A 6,924-nucleotide genomic window follows, 5' to 3' on the forward strand; every position below is an offset into this window, starting at 1 on the left:
GGGCCCTTTATTAGACCCAGGCCTTGGATTTTACATTTTCCTATCCCACACACAACAATGCACATAATGTGGGCTTTCAAAATGTGGCCATTCAAAGGTTGTGGGTTCAAGTCCCAACAGAGTCACTGCCTTAGTCATTTTGCTAAGCTCACTTGGCCAACAAACAAGTCTATCTGACCACCAAAACTCTTTTCTCAAACACTTTCATGCTCTCAATAGCATGGCCTATTCATTGATCTGATGACCTCCCATGGAGACTTTGCAGCAAAAGGTGCTGTGGCTTAGTTGGTTAAAATGCTTGCCTAGTAAACAGGATTTCCTGGGTTCAAATCCCAGCAGTGCCTTTGTAGTGTGTTGTGGCTGCTGAGTCTCTAAGATGTAAACGGCAATTTGTAGGAGGACCAATTGGGTTGAGGCACTTGCTGACCTCATAGAGACTCGGCGGTGGCACCACTGGAAAGAGCACCCTCGAAAATGGGGAGGTAGGGCTTGCTATCATGCCTCTATCACCTTGCTGGCAAAAGTTATGGCAATCCGGCATGAGCATGGTGGTTTTCATCCCTATATCCTAACCCTAACCTAACCTAGCATGGTGGTTTTCATCCCTATACCCTAACCTAACCCTAACAATGCACATAATGTGGGCTTTCAAAATGTGGCCATTCAAAGGTTGTGGGTTCAAGTCCCAACAGAGTCACTGCCTTAGTCATTTTGCTAAGCTCACTTGGCCAACAAACAAGTCTATCTGACCACCAAAATTCTTTTCTCAAACACTTTCATGCTCTCAATAGCATGGCCTATTCATTGATCTGATGACCTCCCATGGAGACTTTGCAGCAAAAGGTGCTGTGGCTTAGTTGGTTAAAATGCTTGCCTAGTAAACAGGAGATCCTGGGTTCAAATCCCAGCAGTGCCTTTGTAGTGTGTTGTGGCTGCTGAGTCTCTAAGATGTAAATGGCACTTTGTAGGAGGACCAATTGGGTTGAGGCACTTGCTGACCTCATAGAGACTCGGCGGTGGCACCACTGGAAAGAGCACCCTCGAAAATGGGGGGGTAGGGCTTGCTCTCATGCCTCTATCACCTTGCTGGCGAAAGTTATGGCAATCCGGCATGAGCATGGTGGTTTTCATCCCTATATCCTAACCCTAACCTAACCCTAACCTAACCTATAGAGATTCGGCGGTGGCATCACTGGAAAGAGCACCCTCGAAAATGGGGGGGTAGGGCTTGCTTTCATGCCTCTATCACCTTGCTGGCAAAAGTTATGGCAATCCGGCATGAGTATGGTGGTTTTCATCCCTATATCCTAACCTAACCCTAACCTAACCCTAACCCTTATTTTACTAAGAGCTGTGTTTGTGTCCCTTTCCCGCTCTTGGGTGGGTTCTTAGTGGTCAGTTGAGGGAAGGATTGTGGACAACCAGGCCTGGGCCCTTTATTGGACCCAGGCCTTGGATTTTACATTTTCCTAACCTATATCCTAACCCTAACGCTTTCATCCCTATATTCTAACCCTAATCACTATATCCTTAACCTAACCCTAACCCAGACACAACATGGTGCGCAATGTGGGCTCTGTGGCGCAATGGATAGCGCATTGGACTTCTAAATTGCAAAATGTGGCCATTCACAGGCTGTGGGTTCAAATCCCAACAGAGTCACTGCCTCAGTCATTTTGCTAAGCACACTTGGCCATCGAACAAGTCTATCTGACCACCAAAACTCTTTTCTCAAACAAACACTTTCATGCTCACAATAACATGGCCTGTTCATTGATCTGATGACCTCCCATGGAGACTTTGCAGCAGAAGGTGCTGCGGCTCAGTTGGTTAAAGTGCCTGTTTAGTAAACAGGAGGTCATGGGTTCAAATCCCAGCAGTGCCTTTGTAGTGTGTTGAGGCCACTGAGTCTCTAAAATGTAAACGGCACTTTGCAGGAGGGCCAATCGGGTTGGGGCACTTGCTGACCTCATAGAGACTTGGCAGTGGCACCACTGGAAACAGCACCCTTGAAAATGGGTGGGTAGGGCTTGCTTTCATGCCTCTATCACCTTCCTGGCAAAAGTTATGGCAATCCGGCATGAGCATGGTGGTTTTCATCCCTATATCCTAACCCTAACCTAACCCTAACCCTTATTTTACTAAGAGCTGTGTTTGTGTCCCTTTCCCGCTCTTGGGTGGGTTCTTAGTGGTCAGTTGAGGGAAGGATTGTGGACAACCAGGCCTGGGCCCTTTATTGGACCCAGGCCTTGGATTTTACATTTTCCTAACCTATATCCTAACCCTAACGCTTTCATCCCTATATTCTAACCCTAATCACTATATCCTTAACCTAACCCTAACCCAGACACAACATGGTGCGCAATGTGGGCTCTGTGGCGCAATGGATAGCGCATTGGACTTCTAAATTGCAAAATGTGGCCATTCACAGGCTGTGGGTTCAAATCCCAACAGAGTCACTGCCTCAGTCATTTTGCTAAGCACACTTGGCCATCGAACAACTCTATCTGACCACCAAAACTCTTTTCTCAAACAAACACTTTCATGCTCACAATAACATGGCCTGTTCATTGATCTGATGACCTCCCATGGAGACTTTGCAGCAGAAGGTGCTGCGGCTCAGTTGGTTAAAGTGCCTGTTTAGTAAACAGGAGGTCATGGGTTCAAATCCCAGCAGTGCCTTTGTAGTGTGTTGTGGCCACTGAGTCTCTAAGATGTAAACGGCACTTTGTAGGAGGGCCAATCGGGTTGAGGCACTTGCTGACCTCATAGAGACTCAGTGGTGGCACCACTGGAAAGAGCACCCTCAAAAATGGGGGGGTAGGGCTTGCTTTCGTGCCTCTATCACCTTCCTGGCAGAAGTTATAGCAATCCGGCATGAGCATGGTGGTTTTCATCCCTATATCCTAACCCTAACTTTACCCTTTCATCCCTATAACCTAACCTAACCCTAATCTTACCACCAAAACTCTTTTCTCAAACAAACACTTTCATGCTCACAATAGCATGGCCTATTCATTGATCTGATGACCTCCCATGGAGACTTTGCAGCAAAAGGTGCTGTGGCTTAGTTGGTTAAAATGCTTGCCTAGTAAACAGGAGATCCTGGGTTCAAATCCCAGCAGTGCCTTTGTAGTGTGTTGTGGCTGCTGAGTCTCTAAGATGTAAACGGCAATTTGTAGGAGAACCAATTGGGTTGGGGCACCTGCTGACCTCATAGAGACTTGGCAGTGACACCATTGGAAAGAGCACCCTTGAGAATGGGTGGGTAGGGCTTGCTTTCGTGCCTCTATCACCTTCCTGGCAAATGTTATGGCAATCCGGCATGAGCATGGTGGTTTTCATCCCTATATCCCTAACCCTAACTTTTCATCCCTATATCCTAACCCTAACCTAACCCCTAACCAAAACTCTTTTCTCAAACACATTCGTGTTCTCAATAGCATGGCCTACTCATTGATCTGATGACCTCCCATGGAGACTTCACAGCAAAAGGTGCTGTGGCTTAGTTGGTTAAAATGCTTGCCTAATACACAGGAGATCCTGGGTTCAAATCCCAGCAGTGCCTTTGTAGTGTGTTGTGGCCACTGAGTCTCTAAGATGTAAACGGCACTTTGAGGGAAGGACTGTGCACAACCAGGCCTGGGCCCTTTATTGGACCCAGGCCTTGGATTTTACATTTTCCTATCCCACACACAACAATGCACACAATGTGGGCTCTGTGGTGCAATGGATAGCGCATTGGACTTCTAAATTTCAGAATGTGGCCATTCAAAGGGTGTGGGTTCAAGTCCCAACAGAGTCACTGCCTTAGTCATTTTGCTAAGCTCATTTGGCCAATGAACAAGTCTATCTGACCACCAAAACTCTTTTCTCAAACAAACACTTTCATGCTCACAATAGCATGGCCTCTTCATTGATCTGATGACCTCCCATGGAAACTTTGCAGCAGAAGGTGCTGCGGCTCAGTTGGTTAAAGTGCCTGTTTAGTAAACAGGAGGTCATGGGTTCAAATCCCAGCAGTGCCTTTGTAGGGTGTTGTGGCCACCGAGTCTCTAAAATGTAAACGGCACTTTGCAGGAGGGCCAATCGGGTTGAGGCACTTGCTGACCTCATAGAGACTCGGCGGTGGCACCACTGGAAAGAGCACCCTCGAAAATGGGGGGGTAGGGCTTGCTATCATGCCTCTATCACCTTGCTGGCAAAAGTTATGGCAATCCGGCATGAGCATGGTGGTTTTCATCCCTATATCCTAACCCTAACCTAACCTAGCATGGTGGTTTTCATCCCTATACCCTAACCTAACCCTAACAATGCACATAATGTGGGCTTTCAAAATGTGGCCATTCAAAGGTTGTGGGTTCAAGTCCCAACAGAGTCACTGCCTTAGTCATTTTGCTAAGCTCACTTGGCCAACAAACAAGTCTATCTGACCACCAAAATTCTTTTCTCAAACACTTTCATGCTCTCAATAGCATGGCCTATTCATTGATCTGATGACCTCCCATGGAGACTTTGCAGCAAAAGGTGCTGTGGCTTAGTTGGTTAAAATGCTTGCCTAATACACAGGAGATCCTGGGTTCAAATCCCAGCAGTGCCTTTGTAGTGTGTTGTGGCCACTGAGTCTCTAAGATGTAAACGGCACTTTGAGGGAAGGACTGTGCACAACCAGGCCTGGGCCCTTTATTGGACCCAGGCCTTGGATTTTACATTTTCCTATCCCACACACAACAATGCACACAATGTGGGCTCTGTGGTGCAATGGATAGCGCATTGGACTTCTAAATTTCAGAATGTGGCCATTCAAAGGGTGTGGGTTCAAGTCCCAACAGAGTCACTGCCTTAGTCATTTTGCTAAGCTCATTTGGCCAATGAACAAGTCTATCTGACCACCAAAACTCTTTTCTCAAACAAACACTTTCATGCTCACAATAGCATGGCCTCTTCATTGATCTGATGACCTCCCATGGAAACTTTGCAGCAGAAGGTGCTGCGGCTCAGTTGGTTAAAGTGCCTGTTTAGTAAACAGGAGGTCATGGGTTCAAATCCCAGCAGTGCCTTTGTAGGGTGTTGTGGCCACCGAGTCTCTAAAATGTAAACGGCACTTTGCAGGAGGGCCAATCGGGTTGAGGCACTTGCTGACCTCATAGAGACTCGGCGGTGGCACCACTGGAAAGAGCACCCTCGAAAATGGGGGGTAGGGCTTGCTATCATGCCTCTATCACCTTGCTGGCAAAAGTTATGGCAATCCGGCATGAGCATGGTGGTTTTCATCCCTATATCCTAACCCTAACCTAACCTAGCATGGTGGTTTTCATCCCTATACCCTAACCTAACCCTAACAATGCACATAATGTGGGCTTTCAAAATGTGGCCATTCAAAGGTTGTGGGTTCAAGTCCCAACAGAGTCACTGCCTTAGTCATTTTGCTAAGCTCACTTGGCCAACAAACAAGTCTATCTGACCACCAAAATTCTTTTCTCAAACACTTTCATGCTCTCAATAGCATGGCCTATTCATTGATCTGATGACCTCCCATGGAGACTTTGCAGCAAAAGGTGCTGTGGCTTAGTTGGTTAAAATGCTTGCCTAGTAAACAGGAGATCCTGGGTTCAAATCCCAGCAGTGCCTTTGTAGTGTGTTGTGGCTGCTGAGTCTCTAAGATGTAAACGGCAATTTGTAGGAGAACCAATTGGGTTGGGGCACCTGCTGACCTCATAGAGACTTGGCAGTGACACCATTGGAAAGAGCACCCTTGAAAATGGGTGGGTAGGGCTTGCTTTCGTGCCTCTATCACCTTCCTGGCAAATGTTATGGCAATCCGGCATGAGCATGGTGGTTTTCATCCCTATATCCCTAACCCTAACTTTTCATCCCTATATCCTAACCCTAACCTAACCCCTAACCAAAACTCTTTTCTCAAACACATTCGTGTTCTCAATAGCATGGCCTACTCATTGATCTGATGACCTCCCATGGAGACTTCACAGCAAAAGGTGCTGTGGCTTAGTTGGTTAAAATGCTTGCCTAATACACAGGAGATCCTGGGTTCAAATCCCAGCAGTGCCTTTGTAGTGTGTTGTGGCTGCTGAGTCTCTAAGATGTAAATGGCACTTTGTAGGAGGGCCAATTGGGTTGAGGCACTTGCTGACCTCATAGAGACTCAGTGGTGGCACCACTGGAAAGAGCACCCTCAAAAATGGGGGGGTAGGGCTTGCTTTCGTGCCTCTATCACCTTCCTGGCAGAAGTTATAGCAATCCGGCATGAGCATGGTGGTTTTCATCCCTATATCCTAACCCTAACTAACCCTTTTCATCCCTATATCCTAACCCTAACCTTTAGAGTAATATCCACATCAGCTCCTAAACCTAACCTTAATTACCCTTAGAGCAATACCCACATCAGCTCCTAAACCTAACCTGGGGTACCCTTACAATAATACCCCCTTTGGGATGTATTTATTTTATTTTATTTTATTTTATTTTACTAAGAGCTGTGTTTGTGTCCCTTTCCCGCTCTTGGGTGGGTTCTTAGTGATCAGTTGATTGAAGGACTGTGCACAACCAGGCCTGGGCCCTTTATTAGACCCAGGCCTTGGATTTTACATTTTCCTATCCCACACACAACAATGCACATAATGTGGGCTTTCAAAATGTGGCCATTCAAAGGTTGTGGGTTCAAGTCCCAACAGAGTCACTGCCTTAGTCATTTTGCTAAGCTCACTTGGCCAACAAACAAGTCTATCTGACCACCAAAACTCTTTTCTCAAACACTTTCATGCTCTCAATAGCATGGCCTATTCATTGATCTGATGACCTCCCATGGAGACTTTGCAGCAAAAGGTGCTGTGGCTTAGTTGGTTAAAATGCTTGCCTAGTAAACAGGAGATCCTGGGTTCAAATCCCAGCAGTGCCTTTGTAGTG

General features: G+C 46.6%; 3 non-coding genes across 3 annotated transcripts; all 3 read left to right on the forward strand.

Annotated features, from left to right (window-relative positions):
- Positions 1–3,494: 3,494 nt before the first annotated feature.
- trnai-aau (transfer RNA isoleucine (anticodon AAU)) lies at positions 3,495–3,568 on the forward strand. Its single transcript has one exon. It is a non-coding gene; the product is annotated as a tRNA-Ile (tRNA).
- A 958-nt stretch (positions 3,569–4,526) lies between these two features.
- trnai-aau (transfer RNA isoleucine (anticodon AAU)) lies at positions 4,527–4,600 on the forward strand. The gene has a single exon. It is a non-coding gene; the product is annotated as a tRNA-Ile (tRNA).
- A 1,395-nt stretch (positions 4,601–5,995) lies between these two features.
- Positions 5,996–6,069, forward strand: trnai-aau (transfer RNA isoleucine (anticodon AAU)). Its single transcript has one exon. It is a non-coding gene; the product is annotated as a tRNA-Ile (tRNA).
- The last annotated feature ends 855 nt before the right edge of the window (positions 6,070–6,924 follow it).

Source organism: Myxocyprinus asiaticus, unplaced genomic scaffold (assembly GCF_019703515.2).
Source record: "Myxocyprinus asiaticus isolate MX2 ecotype Aquarium Trade unplaced genomic scaffold, UBuf_Myxa_2 HiC_scaffold_133, whole genome shotgun sequence".
In the NCBI taxonomy this organism is placed as follows: Eukaryota; Metazoa; Chordata; class Actinopteri; order Cypriniformes; family Catostomidae; genus Myxocyprinus; species Myxocyprinus asiaticus.